Consider the following 14,085-nt stretch of genomic DNA (forward strand, 5'->3'; position numbering starts at 1 on the left):
AAATTATAATAATTTGGAGGGAGGGGGTTTACAATCTCCATTTCAAAGAGAAGCTTCTGCCCTTATTGGCAGACACCTGTCCTTCAAACCAAGACACATGGACACCTGCTGCACACCTGTGTCCCACCTTGCAGGGTCACAATGAGCTACAAGGGCAACCCTCCCACCTTCACCTTCTCTTCCCCAGCTCTTGCTGCAGTCCTCATCTGGTTCCTTGGCCCCAGAAGAGGAGGGAGGAGTTCACACTTGGGAATGTGCTCCCTCTTTTGCTGCAGGTGCTAAGGGATGTTGTCCCAGAGCTGTTCTCCTTTGGGATTTTAGCCTGGGGCCGTGCTCTCCTCCTCCCACAGCCTCGCTCTGCTCCCTGAAGATACAACTGCTGAGAAATTGCCTCCACTCCCATCCTCCCTCGGGATCAGCAGCCTCTGCTGCTCCTGCTCCAAAGCAGACGCTCCATGTTTCTCCTCAAAATGCTGTATACCCACTGCCTTGGGCACATGAGAAGGAGACAAAACCTTGGGAGCTTTGTGGTGGCACAGGAGCCCACCCCAAGCACATTGCAGAGTGCAACTCCTGCTGCCAGCACACTCTGCATGCAGCTGGGCATTGTCCCCAGGGAGAACACTGAGTCCTGAACAGCTCCCCAGCTCTTGGTTTATCCTGAAAAACTGAATGACTGAACCCAAGACATGCTGTCTGTCCTCAGCGTTCCCTGGTGGGCTCAGCAGCAATGGGAATGATTGATTTGCCATCCTGGTATCCCTGTCCCTCCCTGGGCACCATGGCTTTCTGCAGACAGGATACTAGGCAGCAAATGCCATGGGGGGGAGCATTCCCTGGCAGGAAGGGAATTGATTACCAATCCCTCTTTTTGCCAGGAACCATTTCTTTGTTGTAATTCATACTTTTCAACAGCCAGCCTCCAGAAGGCTTTGGGGGAAGTGAGGGAAATGACACCAGAGATGACAAATCAATCACTATTACAGAGCCTTTTATTTGGTAGAAGCCTCCGTGCAGAAAACAGATACCAAAAATATCTAATATATCCTGATTTTTTGTTAGCTCTTTCCTTTCCTTAAGCTCTTTTATGCCCTGTTTTTCTCTTGACACTGCTGCTTACTTTGCTTTCACATTGATCTCTCTTACTACTTATTTTTCATTTATCCTTGATTTTATCTTTCTATCATCTTTCTCTCTCTTAACCTGCACCATCCATAGTTATCTGGGAGTGAAGTACAACATGAGCTATCTACTCTACACTGTCATCTTCCCTCTTGTTCCAGCCCAGATCCCTCTCAAAAATGGGACAGTAACAGAGCAAGGTCTACCTGATTTATACAGTCTTGAAGTCATCACTTAGATCACTCTGCCTGCTTTTGGTCATGGCATTATGTGGGGCTTGGCACAGTAGGATCCAAGTGCCTTGGGTTGCAGTACAGGATGTGTCCAGCAATGTGAATTCTGTCACCATCTGTTGAGCCGGGTGGGGCAGTGACCCTGATCTCCTGGCACATATTATCTGCTAATGGGCCATCTTTAAACCAGCTGGGGCAATCATCTTTATCTTTCCCACAGCCCATCCTCCCTCCAGGAAGATTTCATCTGCTGCTGGCCCATTCAGTCCCACTGTGTGACTGATAAAATTCCATCATCCCACTGGGAGATGCTCCAGCCAGGGGAGCAGCCAAGCCTTTCCTACCCAGATAAAAACTGAGATTTTGGACACCAAGGTACCTTCTTTCCACTGGATTCCAGAGGAAAGCCAGACCTTTCCACATCATCCCTGCACCTTCAGAGGAAACTGCACCTTCTCCAGGAGCACTGCTGCAGCTGAACCACATCTGCCCCTGCAGGAGGATGCAGCCACCATTGAATGGGACTGTGCCAACACCCTGACTGACTGACGGGTGTCAGCTTGGATTCTGACTCTGGCAGTGTTTTGGGATTGTCCTTTGTAATACTGTATTTCTATTTTAATTTTCCTAGTAAAGAACTGTTATTCCTAATTCCCATATCTTTGCCTGAGAGCCCCTTAATTTCAAAATAATAATAATTTGTAGGGAAAGGGGTTTACATTCTCCACTTCAAAGAGAAGCTTCTGCCTGTATTGGCAGACACCTGTCCTTCAAACTAAGACACCATGGAATAAGGAAAAATTCTGGTCATGGAATGGGACACTCCTCCCTTGTGGGACACTTTTCATCAGGGCAGGAATTTTGTAAGGGCCACCATGGGTGCAGCCAGAAGAAATCAGAACACACTTTTACTCCAGAGCTGGGAACACCCTGAGCACCCAGCTCTGATGTTATTCACATTTATGCTTTCTCTTATGATTTAATTCACATCCTGTTATTAACAGAAGTGTTGCCAACAAGAATTGACAATGTGGGAAACAGACAATAAACCTGGTCAAGGAACAGGTCACTGTAAATAAAACAACTGACAAGAATTTGTTAAGATAGCATCAGCAGTGCTGAAAAACACCTTTTATAAAGCTTACTGAATCAAAGCAACTTTCTGGTGTAAAATATTAATCAGTTAAGATTCCAGTATATTGTTAGAAACTGGGAAATAGATTCAAATTGTCAAAGGGAAATATCCAAAATTCTGCAGACACTACAGTCTGGTTTTGCAGAACAGAGGTTTCCCCCATGAATTGATAGACAGAAAGTTTTAAACTATTGATTTTTCCTGCTAATGCCAATCATCCCAATCTTGTAGACAGCAGGACACAGCTCAGGGGAGGTTCAAGTGCCCCAGTGACCCATTTCACACATCCTGATATGAGCTCCAAGTTCTGTTCCCACTTCTATTCTGGGATAAAACTGTTGACAGAACCAGTTCCAGTCAGACATCCCTGGGCTGCCCAGGCCATGCTCTCCCCACCTCAGAAATCCTTCCTGGGCATCTGCACTGAGCCCTCCCTGCTCTCCCCTGTGGATGGAAAAAATTTCCACCAGGATGCCACCCAGCATGTGAGAGAAGCTTGCAAAATAAAGATGTTTCCACAGAAATAATTGGATCAATCAGGTTTTTATGATTAAATTCTCTTCCATCAGATAATATTCTAACTGTGTTAAGAGTGATTTTGTGTTTAGGTCTGTAACATAGCCTCTGTAATTATTTGGAAAACTATATTGTGTTTACTGTATCGATTCAACTATTGGAAATCTTGAGATTGCCATGAAATATTTCTATTTATTATGCCATTTCTGAAGTTGAATATTGCTGAAAATAAATAGCAGGCAATTATTTTAATACCTTCTTACTGCACATTACTTATGAAGATTGTTCTAAATTGCTAAAGACAGAACCAATTTATCTAAACAGAGTTATTTAACACCCATATGGATTAACTTTATATAGTCAGGCAGGCAGAAACTCTTTCCTTTCCTGGTCTTAAATTAAGGAAAAGAGGGCTGCTCCAGAACAAGCCAAAACACTGACTTTTATACCAGAAAGATGTCCTCCATCAAAATCTCTGCTACTTTGGTGATACTTATAGAACAGTTTGGTGCTATTCAGGAAGTTTATATTATATATATATATATATATATATAATATATCTACCAGTTGCAATCCATCTTACCTGTACCTAAGGAATTGATCATTTCCCCTAAGCTCATACACACAAGGGAAGAAGATTTACAGAAATGGAAAACACTTTTTTTGTGGCTTTTTTTTTTTTTTTTTTTTGCCTGTGAATGCTGGCAGAAAGCCACTGTTTTCCAAATCTATAATTTTATGCCCCTGTGTTCAGCAGATGTTTGTCTAAATCATTTAAATCTGTCTTTTCGGTTTTAGACACATTTAGTATTAAGGAACGATCCCTGAGTAACAGCATACATTAAAAGTTAATTAGGAGGAAGTTAAAGAAGAAAGAATTACTTTTTTCCTACCCCCAGAAGACATTTATTTCATTTTGGCAGGGTAAAATATGAGAAAATTTGGAGTAAGGTGTGAGAACTGGCGACACATATTTTTTGGGAAAAGCTTTATTATCCATTTCCTTACATGCTAATTAGGAAATGCAATCCACTTGCTAATGCTGAGTGAGTAAGAAATGTAGATTGCTCCATTAATTTGTTTAATAACAAAACTCTCAAAAGTGGTAAGTCAGACAGCAGATGGGGGCTCTCACCACAAACCCAGCCCAATTCTGAATATTGCACCAGTACACACAACTTACTGCCTTCTTAGTTATCATCAGTGCCAAGTAATATCTTTAATGTTTTAGATTTAATACTGATATTTACTCTTCACTACTCGTAAGTGTTTCTGGGGTAGAAAAATATATCTAGAAAAGGTGTGCAACCCCAAACTTGTAGACACACACTTTTGCAGTTGTGTGGCAGTTGTTTAACTCTACAGAAAGTCACATTCCACTGGAAACACCAGGGTTTAAACTAAAATCAATATGTGTATTTTCCTCCAAAAAATGAGTACTTTTTAGATTTAAAAAAAAATTAAGAAAGAATACTCTGTAAATTCACAGCAGTTCTTGCAAACTCCGTTTTCTAGGTTAGGAAAAGAAAGGTTTTAGAGGGACCATGTTTCACCAAAAAATGTGCCCCTAAACCAAAGTTATTCAAATATGCTACACATTTTTTCCCAGAATAAAACTGGGAATTTTTCCCCTCTTGCATTTCCCATTTCCTATGAACCTGACTTTCCACAAACTCTAATTACACTCACACAAATATGACTGACACTTATTTGCACTTTAACAGGGTCAAATAAATTCTACCTGCATTTCCAAACACAGTGAGATTCAAACTCAGCTTTCCATCTGAACCAGTAAAACCAGTTGCATGGCAGCACTGGATGGAGCTGGGAAGTGGGACAGCTTTGCCACAGGTCCTGACCATTCCTGCAATTTCCTATGTTTTTGCTCAAGCAACCCTTTGTTGCTTTTGCACGAATCTCATATAAACCAGGAGACGTTTAAATAAAAAAAATTGCCTTGGCACAGCTGTACCAACATCCAGCACTGAGTAACCTCCTTCCCTGGGGTTTGTTCCCAGTGCAGAATTGGGCCATTGATGCTGGACCATTGTCACCAGCATGGGAAGATCACAAAGGCTTTGTCACTGAATGTCACTGAATTCTGCTTTTTGCCTACCAGCTTTGTCCCAGTGCTTCCAATCCAAATGTGATGTCTTATTTCTGAAAGATTATTGCTTCTCTATAAAACCTTTTCTGAGGGGAAAGAAACAATCAGCTGAGTAAGGGACTGGCATGTAAAATACTATCATTTGCAAAACACTGGCCTGAAACCCCCTTGGAGGCAGAGAAGCTGGGCTTGAGCCACAGTAGAGGGAAAACAGGAATGCCATAATCATATATTTATTTTTAGAGAAAATGAGAAGCTAAATAAACTGTAAAACCAGTCTTTACCAGTAAATCCTTTCTGTCCTGAAAACCATGCTGGGCAGAGTGGGAACAGCCAGTTCCCAGGGGATCAACTGGTGGGACCTTTTTGGCAGTGCCTCATCCTCCCTGTGTTGGTGCCAGGACACTTTGAGTCCTGGAACAATTAATTTTAGTAGTGCCACAGTGAACCACTGCCAGAAATCTGAACTTGAGAGAAAAAGATGTTGCTGCTGAAGATGGTTTTTCTGCTCTAGGTCTGAAATCACCCCACAATCAACAGGGGCTTTGGGAATGCTCTCCTGAAAAGAAGCTCACAGACCTCAGCCTGCCAGGAAAGCAGGACACAAAACATCCAAACAAAACATTCATGAGAGGATTAGTGCACTCACAGTTGGATTTGTCATGGGGTAGTGTGGCACACCAGGATTTATGGCAGGGATGAGTAATTGCATGCTGACTGCTTTGATAAATGTCTGTCTTTGAGGTATGTCTAATTATTCCAAGAAAATAAAGGAGATGCCAGTATACACAGGAGGAGAAAACACTCAGAGGAAATTCTGTGAGCAATCCCAGGGTACTCAGAGGAGAAGCCTGTCATCAGCTGAAGAGCCTGGCAAATGTCACAGTGCAAGAAAACCTGGCTGTCAACTGCAATGACCCAGCAAGTCACACCTCTGACTGGAACACTGGCTGCTTGATGGGAAATTCCAGATGGGCCCAGTGATGCAGGCAGATGTCTTTCCAGGGCCTCACATAAATTCCAGCATGAATTAGCAGTGGGTTCTTTGCTGCTGAGTGAGGATACCAGAAGGGACAGTTCTCCACAGAGTCACTTCTGTCTCTGACAGTGGCATGACACCACCTCATCTGCAAGGCAGCAAATGGACATGTGCTTCCATTTCTATGTGAAATCCCACAAGGATTGTCTCCTGGGGCTCTTTGAAATACAGCTGTACAACACAAATGCTCCTTGTTGGCTCTCCTCTCCAGCCCCCATGCCAATGTCTCCCCATCACTGTTCAATACCTGAAGCTCCTTCTCAGGACCTCTGTCATACTCTTTGTCCCACCTCCACCATTTTAGCAATTTGCCTCTCATTTGTATCAAATTAATCCTTTCTACACAACAACCTAAAAAACACAAGTGGAGAAAAAGACTCCAGAAAGAGAGAACTGAAAATGTTGTATTTTAGAATATCAGGTGAAACATCCTGATGCTCCCTGGAGGGATATTCCATGATCTGTAGGTTGTTAGTACAGCACACTGGCAAGGCAAGACTCTCACTTTTAAATCTGCTTTTCTCATTCCCAACAGAGCAGCCTAAGGGTGAAAGGGGAGATAGAAGAAAGGTGAAGTGATATGGTGAAGTGATACACACATGCAAATCCCTGGGGCTGTGAAGAAGACAAGAACCACCTCCCTAAATTCCATATCTGCATTGCCATAGACCAACCACACTTAACATAAAACATCCTCAACTACTAATCATGCTTCTGAATGAGGAATTCAGCTGTGACCAAAGGGCTGCATTTTGGCCTTGACTCTAGCATAGGAACAACACCTCCCCATGCTGCTGCCTTCAGGGTGTCAGAGCACAGAACTCCTTAACACCTGTGAGTGCCTGGCAGCTCCCACACAGCCAAAATTCCATCCTTTGGGCAACATTTGAAGTGTGAATTCCTGCTGCAGACCTTCACCATCCATCAGTGCTCCATGGGGTGTTCTACCCCAAATCAATTTGGCAGCTTACAGCTTTTCCTGCAAAGCCAGGGCACTCAGCTTTTCTGCACATGACAAAATTGACTGCTTAAGCTTTCCTGAAGCAACAAGAGAATATTTTAATGTAAATATCTTTAAAGGTCTGAAATTCCATTTGCTGAACACAACATAGCTGAAGTCATCCCAAAGTTCTGCTGCTTCTCAATTCAAGCCATTTGAAAGCAATATCTGGTTGCTTTTAGGAAAAGGACTTGAATCCAAAGCAGCCACCCCCTGAGGCTGTGGGAAGCCAGAGTGGGAATAAATCCACAAGCAGTTAAAAGGGAGTAAACTATACCAACATATCAAGTCATCTGCAATATTTTGATTCATTTTTTACCAAACTGAAAATGTAATAATTGAAAATGTTTTACTTACTTCACATTATTGTTAGAAAAAAAGGAAATTGATTTGTAAGGTTTGGAGTTTGTCTGGGTTTTAATAGATCTTTTTGAGAATGTGTAGCCACAGCCACCATGGTGTCTAACTTCACAGACAAATAGATAGATCTAGTTCTCTTACAATCTGGACTGCACAGGAATTCCATCACCCCTCTTCCTTCCCCCACCTCATCAAGAAGAGGATTTGGTTTGGAGCAGATGGGTAGAAGTGGAATCCAACAACAATCACCATCCAACAATGTTAAGTTGTTGGATAAGTGTTGGTCTTTTTGAAATTTTTCTGGTAAAGACCTTAGTGCTCCCTTCCCTGCCACCCTTCACCCCTGTAAAAATCAGTGGACCAGCTTGACTGGCATCTAAACCCTTAACTTCTCAAGCCTATAAAATAATAATAAAAATAAATGCTCAGTGTAGTACAAAGCATTGTTTAAGACATTAAACAATAACATAATAGTTCCAGTGAAATTTTGTGCTCTTTGGCTGAATTTTCTGGTTTCTGCCCTGGGCTCTCAGCTATCCAGAGTTTTGTATCTCCTACTGCACTTAACACAACTAGGGGCCAGGTCTGGAAGAGACATGTTAATATAATATCAACTAAGTAAATTTAGCCATTATTTTAAATTAATTTAGGTATTGTGTGGTCAGTGGTCATCTGGTAGACACATTATTGCACACATGCACACACCAAATTGCTTTTTTGCTAATGACTCATTTGTTTTATTCCTGCCTGTTTCAAAAAAGCGATTAAGTTGAAAATGACCTTTTGAAGATTGTACTTGTGGACCAATCTTTTCATTTTTAATTACTTACTTTGGTTTAATTGTTACATTAGGAACTATTAAGAAAGCAGCCAGCTTCATAATCAATAATTTAATTAGAGTTTTAGGACCAAGAAGTCAATGCAAATGTTATTCTGCAGCCAGGTCTTTCCCAAAGCCTTTGAAAGAACTTTACTCCCATTCTGTTTCAAAGTGACATTGGTGACACAGAAATCAAACTCATCCTTACTGCAATACATCCTGCTCACACATTCTGGATGGGCACAGGAGCTGGTAAGGAGTTCAGATTTGGGTCAATCTGCATCCTGCCCAGGCAGGAGCACAACCTTCTTCACTCATTTCCCTCATTTTCATTTCACCTCATGCTCTCCCAGACCCTGTGCCAGGAGCCTCACAGTATTTACTGGAAGCCATGGCCAGACTTCCAATATGCTAAATTTATCTACTTATAGCTCTCTAATTACCACTCACAGGAGAATTTGGACAGGGACAGGGATTGCTGGCATGGTGCTGTGCAGGGCCAGCAGCTGGACTGGATGGTCCTTGGGGGTCCCTTCCAGCTCAGCTCTGATTCTCCAGCAGCAGCTTAAATGACTGTGAATATCATGATGGAAAGTGTTACTTTAATCTAACCTCACTGCCATTTAAACATTTCACATGAATTGCTAGTCAAGCTGGAGATCTAAGCATTAACACACAGAACTGTCTTATCCTCTCTAAGACTTCCCCTTGAAATTAAAAATGCAGCTTTGCTATGTTTTGGGGAAAAGGCAATGGAAGACAATTCATTAATGGGCTGAATTCCCACTGGCAACAGGATTCTGACATCCACTGGACATATCAGTGAGCAGGAACAGCTTAATAAAACAATGATAACCTATATGGGCTACTAATTCACCTGGAGCTTTAGAATCATGGAATCATTTAGGTTGGAAAAGACCTTTAAGATCATCAAGTCCAACTGCTGAGTTCTGGAGAACATCCTGTCTGATTCTAAAAGGTTTAGTCTGATTTAAATCTAGTTTAACAGGGGAAAAAAAGCCTTTGGGATCAGCTGATTAAACAGTTTGTTAAACTGTTGATTTAATGGTTTGATTTGGAAGACAAGACAAATGAGAACAAGTCCAGGGGAAAGACATAGCTCCAGTGTGAGGGTGATCCTGGGGACAGCAGTCACACACTGTGAATGGCAGTGTCCTTCAAAGTGAAGGTTTTCCTGCCTCTCAGGAAGAAAAAAAAACCCACAGCAAAACAAGAACATTGGATATTTTCTTGCTTGCATCTGGGTCAGCTGATCCAAGTTGCACTTATATGTTCATTATTTGAAATATTTTATTGCAACCTGCCTTTTCCATTGAAGTTGTTTTGATATAAAGTCAGAATATAGCATTTTTAAGAAATACATTGACCAAATTAAGCTGGTTTTTTTTCCCCAATTGTTTTTCATTATTAGAAAGCAATCTTAACTTTTTTCCTCAGCCATACTTTTGGTTTTTTAAAAATTGGCACTAAGTCCCTAGGAAAGCATCCCAAACAGATTTAACACAAACCTTTTTGAGTTTTACTTTTGTCTTTTGTGATGCTACTTCTGGGAGAAAACATAATCTGTATTCATAACTATTTGTTGTTGATTTCATATTTCACTGTGACTCAAATTCCTTTTCACGTTAAGACAGAGAGTTTTAAAATATGAACCCATTATTTACAAAGACACAGAATCAGGAAGAGAGAATTTGTTACACTTCATGCCAGGAACTGGACTTATCCTTGCACATCCCTTATTTACAGCAACATAATTCAATTGCACTGGGAGATTTGGAGTTTGCATGGAAGAGCTCTTTGCCTCCAGTAGTGACAACTTCAATCTTTGACCTACTTTTGAAGAGGATTGATTTGGACCTTAAACTGCCTGTCAAAGGTTTTTTAAATGACCCATCCTGTCTATCCACTCAGCTCATGAATTCATTCCTCAGGAGTTCAAAAGGGTTCAAATAAAACTGACAAATCCAATACTCTGAGGAGATTCTGACTGATAATTTTGTGTCTAAGGTGTTTACTTGGGGATAAATCAACTGGAATAGGCTAAAAATTACAAAGACAACCAGATTGCTTTTCAAAATCACTCCCTTTTGGCTGCTTAATGCTTCTCTCTTATACCTGATCCTTAAATGCTTTGTCATTTTTCCTGAATTTGCCTTGTGAATGATGATTCCAAAGGGATACAGGCAAAGAACCCCCCACCACAGACAGGCAGAATCCCTGCAAAGATCTGGGTGTTCCCATGTGCTTTAAGTCTTCTGACAAAAAGGTTCTGACAAAATCCATGTTGAAAAGCAAAACATCTGCAAGCCAATTTATATTTCACAGAAAGAAAAAAACTACAATAGGATAATGTAAAGGAATTACAAATTTAGAAATTCTAAATAGTGATAAAATAAACACTGGAAAATAAGTGGTCTAAAAGATAATTTCATTAGAAGAAAATGAATTAAAAGGGCTATCTAAGGAAATTATAAGTTTGGAACAATTTCCCTGAATTTAACCAGAAGTTAACCAACTTTGAGCTGCAAGAGGAAGCACAGCAAGGCTGTCCCAGGCCAAAGACATCCCAGGGTGGGAGAGGATGGGCTGTATTGTGAGGGAGAAAAATGCAAGGTTGCAGCTTAGATCAGCATCCTTGTAATTATTCTGCATCCATATGAAACCCATAGGCAGCCAAGTGCTCATCACTAAAATGCTGCAGCACAGCTGGAAACCTCAGCCAACAGCTCAGAAGCTGCCCTGTGCATGGGTTTATTTATTCTCTGGTAGGACATGGAGTGAAAAGCTCTTAGAAAAGGCCACTGTCCCCAAATGACCCATGTGCCTTCAGGCAGAGCCCTTTTACAGAGGAAAATGTAAATGATCACCCCCAGATTCTTGGGGTTACTCTGCTATTTCTTCAGATGCACAGATGGATCATTTTGGGACAGATCATGCCAAGGAAGATCAGAGCAGGCAGGACCTGGATTGTAACACTCAGAACGTGGTGCTGGGGCTGCTGAGTGTTACCAGGTGGGAATTTCATTTGGGTTTTTTCCTATTTCATTTATTCCTGTTGAACTCCTCGGGGTGTGGTGCAGCCCCAGCCTGCCCTGCTGCACCACACCCTCCTGGTTTAGGGCAAACCTTTGAATGGGGTGAGGGAAGTGGAAAAAAAAAAAGTTAAACCAGTTAAAAACTGTTTATTTATAAAGTTACCCAGGACACACACTCAGGAGCCATTCCTGGGGCTGAGAGATGCAGTTTTTCCCCAGCCATGCACAGATATCCTGCAGGAGCCTGAAGGAAGGTTCTGTTTCATTCCCACTGCCCTCCCTCCCTCTGGGGAAGGGGAACTGCAGGAATCTCAGAGGAGGAAAATGCCCAGAGCCAGGTTTTTACTGGGAGCTTCTTGCTGCTGTTCCAGCAGGATTTTGGGCAATCTCTTTTTTTTTTTTTTTTTTTTTCTTTTTCCTACAAGATTGCTGCCTGCATTATTCATCAAGGACCTCACTATCTTGGAGCTTCTAACTTTGAATTCTGTTGTTCAGCCCACAAATTACTGACAAGGAGACAATCTGAAGTGCAGAGCCAGAACTGGCATCTGGTCCCTGTTCTGCTGAGCTGCCTTACCCCTGCTCAAGTCATCTTTGACCTAAATAGGAAAAAGTTGAATCCTTGATGCCTTCCTCCCTGAATGTCAGAGGTATTAGTTTGATATTGGGGTGGGAATGGGATCCTTTTATTTATGTTATGCATCAATCTTCTGCAAATGGAATGCAGGAAAAACAGGTCTCATCTTAAATCACTGAGCTGTACTGCATAAAAAAATATATCCTGGGTAAGTAAAACTTGAGTATCAGTGAGCAGTAGAGACCAAAATGGACATGAATTATCAAACAATATCTCAAATGCTTGTTACTTCATAAAATCAAATAGAAATAGAGCATTGTATGACTGTGACTTTTTACACAGCCCTGCATGTGCTGAACTTTGTTCACAAGAGCAGCATCACTGAGCTGAATGGGCCTGTCCTGCAAGGGACACACAGAATTCTTCCCAAATCCTTGTTGGACACATTTCTCAGGCATTAGTACTGAAAGCTGCCTTTTAAAAGACACTTTCTACAAGGTTTTCAAAAATGAAATATCCAGTTATAGAACCTGACATTTCAAAAATCAGAAAGCAGATGAGATAGTTACTAAATCAATAAGTTTCGAACAGGTAGAATGAAAAATGTATTTTTTTTTTCTCCCCTTCTATTTAATTATTTAAGTGTATAAATATTTGGTATCTCATCTGTCTGAAAAAAGAGCAGAGGTTCAAGCTTGGCTCAAATGGTGCAGAGACAAATGTGAGCAACCCCAAGGAATGGCTGAGGCTGTGGGAGATGCAGAGCAGTGGCAGGAATTAACTTTTGCACCTCTCACACTCATCACTGGACACACTCTGCAATTCATGAGTGGAGATGCTTCTCCTGATGTGTCAGCCAGGAATTGCTCTGGTGAAAAGCCAGAACATGCTTGTCTTTCTATGAAACTGGCACAAAGAGGAAGAAATTCTGCAGCTTATCTTGGCACCACAGCCATCAACTTCACTGGTAAGAAATTCCCACCAGAGAACTGCAGCCTGGGTCTCCACGTGTGATGTAGTGCATGTCTGGCACAGCACGAGCCCAAATCCAGCACCAAAGCTGTAATTCTCCCTCAGTGCTTGGAAAGAGCCACAAGTGCAATTCATCTTTCTCTGTTCTCACTTTCCTATAGGCAACATATCCCTTAGGTTCAAAATTAGAGTCAATGTGATGAAGATTTTTTTTTTTAAAACCACTGGATGGATCTTACTTTCTGTTATCCAGAAAAAAAATTAAAAAAAAAAAAAGAGAAAAAAGTAGTGTTTCCAAAATCTGCAGGCTGCATTAGAGTTCCAGTTTAGCAATTACAAAGATTTATGTTCCCTCTTGCCCCAAATCCAGAGCTCATTGTCCATTTAACTGACACTGCTCTGACTTACAGTTCTCTATATTATCTTTAATAATAAAGAGCTGACTGCTCTTGATGACTGAAGAGCAAGATGTGATTAGCAATAGGAATCTGATTTATGAGAAAACAACCCCGAGAGTGGTTTTCATGTTTCATTGAAAGTATCTTAAATGTACTCCTTAATGCCAATGGATCTCAGAGAAGTGAGAAAATACTCCATTCCCATTAAATGGGACAAAATAATTCATCTTTTTTTCTGGAGGGAACATTTAATATCATTCAGCATTTAGAGGGAGGTGGCATCTTCACAGGGATTTCACCACCTCAAATGAGGTTTCATGGTGGGTATTTATCCCAAACCTGAAAGATTTCCCACTGGACATGGGAAAAATTCAACAGCAGAAATAGAGAGCAAAACACCATATACAACATTTGCTTTTCACAAAAGGTCTTTCCTGTCTTAACAAAATTACCCAAAGCTGAAAAACAATATTGGTGAGCAAATATAGAGGATTTTTTCTTATGTTTGTCAAAGGAAAACTCCTTGATGACTCTGTTAATTTACTATGAGCAGGAGATTACTGAGATATTTGCAAGATAAAGTTCCTTGCAGGATTTATTGAAAACAAAACAAAGCAGAAATCTATTTTTTCCATTAAGCATTTCACTTTTGTTTGTATTTCAGTAATTTTTTTCCTCTTTTTGAATTATTCATATTTGGATATCAAATATTCCTACGAACCAATGCATTTAGGAATAATGAGTCTTGAC

General features: G+C 41.1%; 1 protein-coding gene across 3 annotated transcripts in view; it reads right to left on the bottom strand.

The window, feature by feature from the left end:
* Positions 1 to 14,085, bottom strand: part of SPAG16 (sperm associated antigen 16) — a 347,846-nt gene that overhangs the window by 127,328 nt on the left and 206,433 nt on the right. The gene's annotated exons all lie outside the window — the stretch shown is intronic.

The sequence above is a fragment of the Oenanthe melanoleuca genome, chromosome 7 (assembly GCF_029582105.1).
Source record: "Oenanthe melanoleuca isolate GR-GAL-2019-014 chromosome 7, OMel1.0, whole genome shotgun sequence".
NCBI classification, from domain to species: Eukaryota; Metazoa; Chordata; class Aves; order Passeriformes; family Muscicapidae; genus Oenanthe; species Oenanthe melanoleuca.